General features: G+C 46.7%; 1 long non-coding RNA gene across 1 annotated transcript; it reads right to left on the bottom strand.

The window, feature by feature from the left end:
- Positions 1 to 1,653: 1,653 nt before the first annotated feature.
- LOC125522567 lies at positions 1,654 to 5,187 on the bottom strand. Its single transcript, XR_007289833.1, has 5 exons — positions 4,865 to 5,187; positions 4,502 to 4,583; positions 3,928 to 4,107; positions 3,592 to 3,636; positions 1,654 to 3,485 (listed from the first exon to the last, which is right to left on the bottom strand). It is a non-coding gene; the product is annotated as an uncharacterized LOC125522567 (long non-coding RNA).
- Positions 5,188 to 12,030: the final 6,843 nt, after the last annotated feature.

The raw sequence follows: 12,030 nt of genomic DNA on the forward strand, positions 1-12,030 counted from the left end.
TGTCATTGGAACCAAGTGGATATTCAATAGCAAGCAAGATGCTCATGGGATTATTGTTTGTAACAAGGCACGGTTGGTAGCACAAGGCTACTCCCAAGTCGAGGGTATCGACTATGGTGAAACCTTTGCTCCCAATGCTCGCCTTGAATCCATTTGTTTGTTGATTGCTTATGCTTCTAATCATAACTTTAAGTTGCAACAAATGGATGTGAAGAGTGCTTTTCTTAATGGTCCTATTAATGAGTTGGTGTATGTCAAACAACCCCCCGGGTTGGAGGATCCCTATTTCCCCGATCATGTGTACCAACTCGATAAGGCACTCTATGGCCTTAAACAAGCCCCACGTGCGTGGTATGAGCACCTTACTGAGTTGTTGCAAGATCGTGGTTTTGAAATTGGGAAAATCGACCCCACTCTTTTTACCAAGAAGGTCAAAGGGGAGTTGTTTGTTTGCCAACTATATGTTGATGATATTATCTTTGGTTCCCCTAACAAAACTTTCAATGAGGAGTTTGTCGCTCTCATGACCTCAAAGTTCAAGATGTCCATGATGGGAGAGTTGAAGTTCTTTCTCGGGTTCAAAATCAAGCAAAGAAGAGAAGGAACCTTCATCAACCAAGCCAAATACACTCAAGACATGCTCAAGAGATTCAAGCTAAGTGACGTCAAGCCGGCTTCCACACCAATGCCCGTCAAATGCCAACTTGACATAGATCCCAATGGTAAAGCAGTGGATCAAAAGGTATATCGCTCCATGATTGGCTCCTTGCTTTACCTTTGTGCATCTAGACCGGATATCATGTTGAGTGTGGGAATTTGTGCACGGTTTCAAGCCGCACCTAAGGAAAGCCTCTTTGTGGCAGTCAAGCGAATCTTTCGATATTTGGCTCATACCCCAAACTTTGGCTTATGGTACCCAAGAGGAGCAAACTTCAACCTTATAGGCTATTCAGACTCTGATTGGGCGGGAGACAAAGCGGATAGGAAGTCAACTTTCGGAGGGTGCCAATTTCTTGGTTTCTCTTTGGTGAGTTGGTCTTCTTAGAAGCGAAGTTGTGTGTCTCTCTCATCCACCTAAGCGGAGTATGTGGCCGCCGGTAGTTGTTGTGCACAGCTTCTATGGATGAGGCAAACTTTAAAGGATTACAGTGTCATTTGTGACAAAGTGCCTCTTTGGTGTGACAATGAAAGTGCCATCAAGATTTTCCTCAACCCGGTGCAACACTTCAAGATGAAGCATATTGAGATTCGGTATCACTTCATCCGGGATCATATTAGGCGAGGGAAGATCGAGCTCAATTATGTCAACACTCATGATAACCTTCCAGATATTTTCACGAAGCCCTTGGATGAAGCAAGATTTCGCGAGTTAAGGCATGACACTACTAGGAAAAACCTTAGCAGTAGCGTGGGTTTTAGACTACCGGTAGCGTAGGTTCCCACGCTACTGCTATGACGCTACATCTATTTTTTAGCAGTAGCGTGTGTTTTACCCCACGCTACTGCTAAACAGACATACTAGTAGCGCTGGTGCCCCACGCTACTAGTATTCCACACCCACGCTACTAGTAAAGGAATAGCAGTCGGGCTTCTATGATACACCCACGCTACTAGTAACAAATTAGGATTTAAAAAAAATAAAAGTCTACCTATTTCAGTTTAGACATGACATGCATTTCACAATACGTACATGTTATGCATACAGTTAATCATCAATCATACATATCTGATGTAGATAATTAACACACGCACAAGCACACATGCATGCACGCGTGTGCACACACACACACACGCATGCACACCCACACACACACACACACAATATGTGCCACGCGTCTATGTCGTCAGCGTCGGCGCCTCCACAAGGCCGTGTTGATGGTGTTGATGCCATCGTCGTCGCCGCCGCCGCAGCACCATGACGATGTCATTGTCTTCGTCGTCGCCGTAGCCCTGAGTCGATGTCGATGTCGTCGTCATCATCATCGCCGCAGCCCCATGTCGATATCGTCTTCGTCACTGTCGTAGCTTCATGCCCATGTGTTCCCTACTAGGAACTCACAAATCCTGGAATTAAACAATGAACCAAGACCACTATTAGGAACTCAAAAGAACCTGGAGCATTAGTACAGTATAATAGTAACCTATAGAGCACTAAGTAACAACCGCAGAAACAAAAGCATATAGCAGCAGCATAGTATATACGAATTATAAGGAGTACCTAACAGACCAATCCTAGAAATTGGGGAAAACCCAACTTAAGAAGGATACAGTGCTAGGCATGACCAAATCTTATTATAGATTCTGAATCCAAGCTTTTGAGGAAAATTGCAACAAGCAAAGTTTGTGCACCAAGTAGGAGTAATTCCCAGGTCATTCGCAAGCAAGCAAGCAAGAAGGCATCAGCAACAGCAGATTATTACCAACATTGTACCCTTTATTGTCAGGTCATTTTAATTTAACCCTTGGTTGCGGATGTATTATTGTTGTATTACTAGTAATCATCAGCAGTAACAACACTTGGTCATTATAAATATCATTGTTCATTATAGTCGACATGACAACTTCCCGTTTATTACTATATTTATAAGGAAATTTTGTAATAACATTCATTCATGTGACATAAGAGACTTAGAGCAACATTTCATATATTAGTGACAGTTAAGCTACTGCACTTGCAAATTTGTCACACCAATAAAATAGATGTGTTATGTATATTCTCTAATGCGGTCTTAAATTGGAAAGAAATGAGGAGTTTCTACTTTCAAACCAATGTAGTGATTTTATTGAAAAGTATGAGCTGGTGCACTTATATTATATCAAAAATATAAATACCAGTACGTTTTTTAATCTCATATGGATGTATTAAGTAATAATGTGTGTGTGTGTGTGTGTGTGTGTGTGTGTGTAAAATAGACTATTCCAGTAAATTTAATTCCTTCTAATAAAGAACAAACTACATAGAGTATCATACTATTGCAAAAATTAAGAGTGAAAAAGTAAAATTATAGGCATAGAATCTTACATATTCGGTAAAGTCATTTTGAAAGCTAAATATTCAGAAGCATCAAAGATAGTTATTTTGAGAATGGAAATATATATCATAACTCGTTGCATGTTTCTTGTAAGAGTATGTAGATAGAATACGATCTAGAAAGACTGTCATGGCTCAGTGGTTGTTGCTTGTAATGCTATACAGATAGAGGACCATCCAAAAAGACTAAGCTATCAACCTACGTAGCACCGATACGGCGACACGGATACGACGATACGGGTACGGCGATATAGGATACGGCAATTTCCAGAAACAGCAATACGGCGATACGGCAAGTATATATGAATAATTAGTAAAATTGCATGTTATAAAGACAAAGAATAATTGAATGCATGAGATGAGATCAAAATACTGCCCCATAAGTTGCATTCATGCCTCTTTTCATCAACTCGTCTCCATGACTGAATGATCATCAATTTACTGAATCCTCATACTGCTTGCAAAATACATCATATGCTAATATTAGAACTTGAACTAAACATAACACTTGTGCATTAAAAGCCTATAACAGTAAAGACGTTGGCTTGTAGCTTGCTTACCCAATAATACATGATTGATGCTTCCAATCTCAACTGAAGATTGGCCTGCAGATGACATTGTCAGTATTTCACTCCCTAGCACTAGCCGCAACCTCAGCAGGTCAGCAGCAAATCATAGTTGATACAGCAAAGGCCAATACCCAGTGCCCAGCAGTAGCTAGCAAGCACGCACACAATTACAGAACAAGTATGCAGATGGACACACCGAGCACGAACGAACGCACGCCACAACAAGCACACCCATAATCAGCATGCAGCAAGCCAGCAAGAGCGGGAGGACCAGACACCACCGGAACAGAGAAGAGAGCAGAGATTGGGAAGGGGCCTGGGGGATACCTTGATGGTGACGGCCAACAGGCGGCGGCAGCGAGGCGAGTCCAGATGGCCTCGATGGAATCCAAGCAGCGGTGGCGGTGGTAGCAACGCGGCGGCTGCTGCTTCTACTGTTCTACTGTGATGCTGCTGCTGCTGTTTGGTCCATCCTTGGGGTCACTGAATCTCTCCTCCGTCTAGCACCTGATGCCAGACTTAGCTTAATTACATGTAAAATACCATCTTTGCTGTGCTTAATTAATTAATAGTTGAATGTTTTTCAGTCTAGCTGAATAATAAAGCAGCTTCAGAATTCAGAACTGTTCATCCATTATCCAATAAATGCCAAACATGGAACCATGGATTGTTCAATTACATTTTCGGGATTCTAACTGCATATGTAAGAGCGTCACTTTGGTTGCTAAGCTCTCTGATGGACAGTTCAGATTCATCATGCCCTATTTCTATCCTTTTTGGCCCTTATAACCAACTAAAATCTCAATTCTTGTGAAAGAAAACAGAAAACACAATTCACCATGGACATGGTAACAACAACGTTATGAAATTCTGGTACCAAAGAAAGTTCAGAAGAACATACATATCCTTGCATCTTGCCTCCACCATAATACCTCTTCATAGTCGCCCGCTTCGTCCTCTTCATCTTCATCCTCCCACTGCACCTGGCAGGCAAAATCAAACAACAGAAAGTAAAATATATTCAAGATTTTACTTCATAACAATGTCTCGAGCCTTTGTCTACATAACCAATGCCTCGAGCCTTTGTCATCCAACTGTATCACTTGGCAACGGTGACAGGGTTTGTCTCTAGAGTTACTGACTTGCAAGCTACAGTACATCCTTGGGGCATGCATGGAAACAGGGATGCTGGTTCGACTTGCAAGCTACAGTACATCCTTGATGAGAGGGCGGATCCGACCAAGGAAGGAGGGGAATGGCCTACCTGGGCAACGCCGGTGACGGATCCCGCAAGCGCCGGCCTCGCCATCGCCGATTGTGGTGGATTCCGGCAAGAACACGGGAGGCGCCTGAAACCCTAGCCGCAGGCAAGGATGCAGGCCTTGAGGCACGTATCTGGACGAGGGGGGGGAGGGGTGGAGCTTGGGGGCATGTTGCGCGCGGCCGGAGCTCGCTGGAACCGGCCGGCGTGGGTGGCGGCGGCGGGGAAGAGATCGTGGGGGAGAGGAGGTCGACCAAGGGGTGGGGGTGAGGTTCGCGAGAGTTTTTTTAGGGATTCACAAGAGAGTTCGGTGGGGTGGGAGTGGATCGGGGTAGCAGTAGCGTGGGATGTATCAGCTGCGTTATAGCTTTTCATCTAGTAATAGCGCAGGTTTTACTACATGCGCTATTATTACGTCTTGCACACGGGAGATATTATTAATAGCGTGTAATTTTTGCCATATACTACCAGTAATATTTACTAGTAGCGAGGGGACAATACAGCGCGCTACTAGTAATTAGCAGTAGCGTGGGTCAATATAGCGCGCTACTAGTAGGCGTCTATTTATAAGCTATTTCCTAGTAGTGTGAGTTAAATATCATTGATTCGATCGCACACCACACCATACTCATCTTGATATCTTGTTTAGTTGTAGGCATGGACATAGGGGAGTGTTGTTCTCTCAATGAACTCTTCCGCCCCCATTATGCATAAATTGATCAACTCTTTCACATTAGCCATTTTTTATGGTACTTTTGCTTCAAAGACAAGTTTTGGTCATGGGCTCAAGGATAATTCTTTGCGGTGCCATACCAATTGACTCGAACTATTGGGGAATGCAGTAATTTCAAAAAAATTCCTACGCACACGCAAGATCTATCTAGGTGATGTATAGCAACGAGGGGGGAGAGTGTTATCCACGTACCCTCGTAGACCGAAAGCGGAAGCGTTATGACAACGCGGTTGATGTAGTCGTACATCTTCACGATCCGACCAATCCTAGCACCAAAGGTACGACACCTCCATGATCTGTACCAGTTCAGCTCGATGACGTCCCATAATCTCTAGATCCAGCTGAGGTCGAGGGAGAGTTTCGTCAGCATGATGGCGTGATGACGGTGATGAAGTTACCGATGCGGGGCTTTTCCTAAGCACTACAATGATATGACCGAGGTGGAAATCTATGGAGGGGGGCACCGCACACGGCTAAACAATAAACTTGTGAGTTCTAGGGTGCCCCTACGCCCGTATATAAAGGAGCATGGGGGAGGCCGGCCGGCCCTATAGGGGCGCACCCCAAGTAGGCACTAGTAGAAAAAACCCCATTCGTCCCGGTTGATAAGGGCCTTTTGTCCCGATTTGTGAACCGGGACTAAAGGGTCGTTACTAATGCCCTAACCCGTTAGTCCCGGTTCTTACACGAACCGGGACAGATGGGCCTCCACGTGGCCGATGCGCCGAGCCCAGGCAGGAGGGCCTTTGGTCCCGGTTGGTGGCACCAACCGGGACCAATAGGCATCCATGCGTCAGCATTTCAGGGGCTGGGTTTTTTGTTTTTTTTGAAAGGGGGGGGTTGGGGGTTTGGGGGGTTTAATTTAGGTGTTTCATATATTGTGTTAGCTAGCTAATTAATAGAGAGAAGTGTCCTCTCTTATGTCCGTGCTTGGTCGATGCTATATATATACGTATATATAGAGAGGACTAGACACGCTAGCTAGTAAGCAAATGAAGGAAACAGAAGATCGTCATGAACATATGCATACAGAGAGAAGTGATATCGACCACCTCTCCTTCTCCGAGAGATTGGTCGAACAACAAATTCTCGTATATCTATCCGACACTACCGGCTACATATATACAATAATTATCTCTTACAATATAATGTCCTAATTATATATGAACACAGGGTCCACATAGTATTCTCTGTCTTCAACGATCACGTGGTCAAGGAAGAATGCCGCCAATTCCTCTTGAATTGCTCGCATACGATCTGGCGCTAGGAGTTCATCCCGCATCTGAAACATCTAATTTGAACAAGGGGGTCAATACACACACACATATGAATAAATGAAACTCAACACAAATGATGGTAATAAAATAAAATTGTGAATATTATTGCTTACGGACTTCATATTGTTCGTCAGAGTACCCCCGTTCACAGGTCGTGTGGCGGATGGACTCGCAAACGTAGTATCCACAGAAATTATTTCCTTGTTCCTGCCACAACCACTTTACAAGAAATAGAGGTCAATCAAATTGATAAGCAAGCATGCCAAATGGTATTGATGAAACTAGCGCTTGAATCACTAGGAGATGCTCGGAACATGTTACTATAGTACTTACATTCGGGTGTCTAAATTGAAGCTTCTTCGGCAGTCCTAGAGCTTTTTTGATGAATTTTCTCCAAACCCCGCCAGATAAAGAAAACAATTACTTGATATCAGGAAATGAACAAAGTTGTTGATAAGGTGGATAATGATCGATTTAACTTATTTCTCGAGCATTTGAGTCATGTCCGCATAGTCCTGGGGATCTTTTCGTCTCGAGTCTAAGACGGTTACTAGTCCCTGCTCAAGCTTAATCTCTAGCAGAATATAGTGGAAGCTGTGCACGCATGCATAACTCATCTATTACATTACTATAACCTAGACTAATAAGGGAAACCAATTATGCACAAGACAATAACACTCACTTGAAGTTGTAAGGAAAGAGTATTATATCTTTGTTTTCATTTATTACCAACGATCGTAGCAAGTTGGCCTCGGTATCTTCGGCACGATATTTAACTTCAGTTGCATCTATGAGATTTGTGTTAATGAACCCAATATCACCGATTTGTCTTTTCTTCAATTCGGCGATCTTCAATCTGCATAATATAGTGAGGATAATTATAAATACATGCAATGAAAGAGCTGACATATATGGAGAGACTTAATGACAGAAGTAGTACTACTTACAGACAGTAGCAAGTGATCGTTGCTTTATCGAGGGCCTTTTGATTAAAAAGCTGGAAGAACTCCTCAAATGGAATATTCAACAGTTCAATTCCAACGAGGTCATGCTCCTCTCTAACTCCCAGCGTCAAAGTATTCCTCCCCCAGACTCTCTACAGGTTTTCATGTACCAATCATGGAATCTTCGCATCATCGTTGTTAGAGATCTTTCATCTTGACGAGAGGCTTCCCGTACTCGTATTTGTGTTCCTCCACCTCCAAGAAATCATAATGTACATCGTCGAGCAGGTAATCTCCAAGATTGCTATAACCGGGCACCATCCTTGGATCATTAGCGACAATGTCGCTAGACACCTTGATCAGGGGGCACGATTGGTTCGCTTGTTCGCCGAGCTGGGCAATTTTTTTCCCAGCTCATCGTTCTTTTATCCTTTGATCACTGACAGTACTTCCCGACCGCTCCGCTTCGACAAATTTCTTTGCAATAATGCGATCATAGTTGCCTTTCGGCGGAGACTTTGCTGGTTTTTTCAGGGCAGCCAGAGTGCGCTTCGCTTTCACCGGATCTACCTTCTCCTCCGGAGGTGGATGTTTCTTTGCTTTCACCCCTTCAAAGAAGTTCGTCACTTCGGCTCGCGCGATCTTCGCGTTCTCCTCCGGGGTCCTCTCGTATGGTAACTTCTCTGGAGTCTTCAGAGAAGGACCGAATCTGTATTGCCTCCCGCCTCTGGATGTACTGCTAGACGCCAGCAGAGCAGACGGAGCGGCTGCGGCTATCTTCTTTCCTTTCTTACGAGGCGGAGGAGAAGGACTATGACGCGCCAGAGCAGCCGGAGCGGCGGCGGCTCTCTTTCGCCCTTGCTGACGAGGCGGAGAGGGAGGAGGCTGGCTGCTCGGGGGCGCCGGCGCAGGCGGAGAAGGAGGCGGAGTGCCGCCACACATCGAAGAAGGAGGCTGAGTGCCCTGATCACTCGCCGGAGGAGGAGGAGGAGTGCCCTGACTCGCCGGAGGAGGAGGAGGCGGAGGCGTCCAGTTCAGAAGCTTGATGAGCTCCTTCCGCCATAGGCATGGAGTCAATAGACAAGAACCCAGCCGAGTCTCCCCTTCACCGGTAGGGTAGTCAAGCTGGAGGTCCTCAAATCCCTCCGTTATTTCGTCCACCGTCACCCTGGCATATCCTTCTGGAATCGGACTACAGTGAAAAGTTGGGCCGGGTTCAGTAGGTCGAACAGAGCCGACAACCGCCTTGACTTTGAAATTCTGCCATTGTGTCATAAGGTGGCAATGTTGAGACTCCATGATAGCATCCACGGGGTAGCTAGCAGGAGCCGTCAAGACATGCTCCGGCTGAAGCAGCTCGGTGGAAGCCACGCTGCTTCTCCGCTGAGATGGTGGGGTAGCTTCGGGGGTAGTTTCGGCAGGTCGCTTGCTGCGAGCTACTTCTCGTTCCTCTAGCGCTTGAACCTTTTCGTGCAGCGTCTGAATTTGGGCATGCTCCACTTTTTCCTCCTCTCCTGGCATTTGTAACCGCCTACGTCCGGAAAACCAGCCTTCCACGAAACGGAGCCTGGCGTGCCTCGTGTCCGTCCAGGGTGATCAGGATTCCCGAGGGCCATTGTGAGCTCGTCGTTCTCTCTGTCTGGAACGAACGTCCCTTGCTGTGCTGCATCGATATAGTGCTTTAGCTTCTTGACTGTTATGTTCATTTGCTCGTTCGTCCAAACGCATTTCCCTGATACAGGGTCCAAGGTTCCGCCAGCCCCGAAGAACCAAGTCCGGCAACGGTCTGGCCAGTTCATTGTCTCTGGTTCGATCCCTTTATCAAGCAGATCATTCTCAGCCTTGGCCCACTTAGGCCGGGCTTTGAGGTAGCCACCTGACCCCGTGCGATGGTGAAGCTTCTTCTTTGCAGCATTTTTCTTGTTTGTCGCCGACATCTTCTTACTCTTTTCTGATGTCTTGTAGGCCACAAATGCGGGCCAGTGATCTCTGATCTTCTCATATCTGCCGATGAATTCTGGCGTCTCTTCTTTGTCGACAAACGTTTTCAGCTCATTCTTCCACCTCCTGAATAGGCTTGCCATCTTCTTAAGAGCACGAGACTTGATTAATTGCTCTTTAACTGGCTTCTCCGAATCCTCCTCTGGCGGTAGGGTGAAATTTGCCTTCAGCTTAGTCCAAAGATCATCTTTCTGCATATCATTGACATAAGGCACCTCAGGGTCTTCGTTCTTAGGCTTACACCATTGCTGGATGCTGATCGGGTTTGTCGGTGTCAAAACCGGCGGATCTTGGGTAGGGGGTCCCGAACTGTGCGTCTAGGCCGGATGGTAACAGGAGGCAGGGAACACGATGTTTTACCCAGGTTCGGGCCCTCTCGATGGAGGTAAAACCCTACTCCTGCTTGATTAATATTGATGATATGGGTAGTACAAGAGTAGATCTACCACGAGATCAAGGAGGCTAAACCCTAGAAGCTAGCCTATGGTATGATTGTTGTATATGGAGTTGATTGCCTACGGACTACAACCCTCCGGTTTATATAGACACCGGATAGGGTTAGGGTTACATGGAGTCGGTTACAATGGCAGGAGATCTTGAATATCTGCATTGCCAAGCTTGCCTTCCACGCCAAGGAAAGTCCCATCCGGACATGGGACGAAGTCTTCAATCTTGTATCTTTATAGTCCAGGAGTCCGGCTGAAGGTATAGTCCAGCTACCCGAACACCCCCTAATCCAGGACTCCCTCAGTAGCCCCTGAACCAGGCTTCAATGACGACAAGTCCGGCGCGCAAATTGTCTTCTGCATTGCAAGGCGGGTTCCTCCTCCAAGTCCTTCATAGAAGATTGTAAACACCAAGAGTAGTGTCCGGCTCTGCAAAATAAGTTTCCACATATTGCCATAGAGAGAATAATATTGACACAAATCAAATCTGCCGACGTATTCCGCAGTGCGTCATCACACTACGGCCAAGTCCTTTACCCGAATCGTTTTTACTTTTCCACCTCAGCATGTTTTGCGAGGCGGTTTCCTTGGTACGTCTTGTCAAAGCAGAGATCGTGTACCCCCTTTACGGGATTCTCATCAATACGGACGTGGGTAACCCAACCGCGCCATTTATCACGGCGCTTGGGAGGCAAGCGAGTTTTACTAGGATGGTGGGGACGCACAACCGCATCCGCCCATATAAGGGGATAAGGATCCACCTTTTTACCTACGCCTTCTTCCTCCTTTGCCTATCCATCTCCTGCGCACTCGAGCTCCAACACCCAAGCCCGCACTTCCCACCTCTACCTTCTCCAGCAATGTTCGGAGCGGGAGGCAAGTGGATGGTCTCCTCCGTCACGGAGGGCCATGTCAAAAAGCTAAGGAAGGCCGGATACTTGTCCAAAGACATCGCGCACCGGCTTCCCGAGGAGGGGCAGCTTCTCCCCACCCCAAGGCCCCATGAGAGGGTAGTATTCCTTCCCCACTTCCTCCGCGGACTGGGTTTTCCACTCCACCCATTTGTCCGGGGGCTCATGTTTTACTATGGCCTGGATTTCCACAATCTGGCCCCGAACTTCGTTCTCAACATCTCGGCGTTTATCGTCGTGTGCGAGGCTTTCCTCCGCATCCTCCCCCATTTCGGCCTCTGGCTCAAGACCTTCAACGTCAAGCCCAAGGTGGTGCGCGGCAGCCAGGCGGAGTGCGGAGGTGCCATGGTGGGCAAGATGGCCAACGTCCTATGGCTCGAGGGCTCCTTCATGGAGACTCTGAAGGGGTGGCAATCATGGTGGTTTTACATCACCGAGCCACGCAATCCGAAATGGATCGCAGCCCTCGAGTTCCGATCCGGACCCCCCACGCGGCCTGTCGTGGGGCGACGAAAAAGAGGTGAACAGATTGCAGAAATGCATCCAGTCCCTGGTGAGCAAGCCGATCAAGCTTGTCAATGTAGTCCAGGTTATGCTCGTCCGTCGGATCCTCCCGTGTCAACAACGGGGCTTTAATCTGTGGGAGTTCGACCCGGCGCAGCACCAAACCCTTAACAAGCTCTTCGACACGATGTATGAAGACGTCTGGAAGGTGCTAACCAAAGGCGCCGAGGCTCCCACATCTGCTTCCGATGACCGCGGATACAGCTCGCAGCATCACGCTAGCGAGGTAAGCTATTTTCACCTTTTACAGGATGTTAAGTTTTTTCATAGTTTGACTCTATGCGGGATCTAAA

This window comes from Triticum urartu, chromosome 7 (assembly GCF_003073215.2).
Source record: "Triticum urartu cultivar G1812 chromosome 7, Tu2.1, whole genome shotgun sequence".
Taxonomy (NCBI): domain Eukaryota; kingdom Viridiplantae; phylum Streptophyta; class Magnoliopsida; order Poales; family Poaceae; genus Triticum; species Triticum urartu.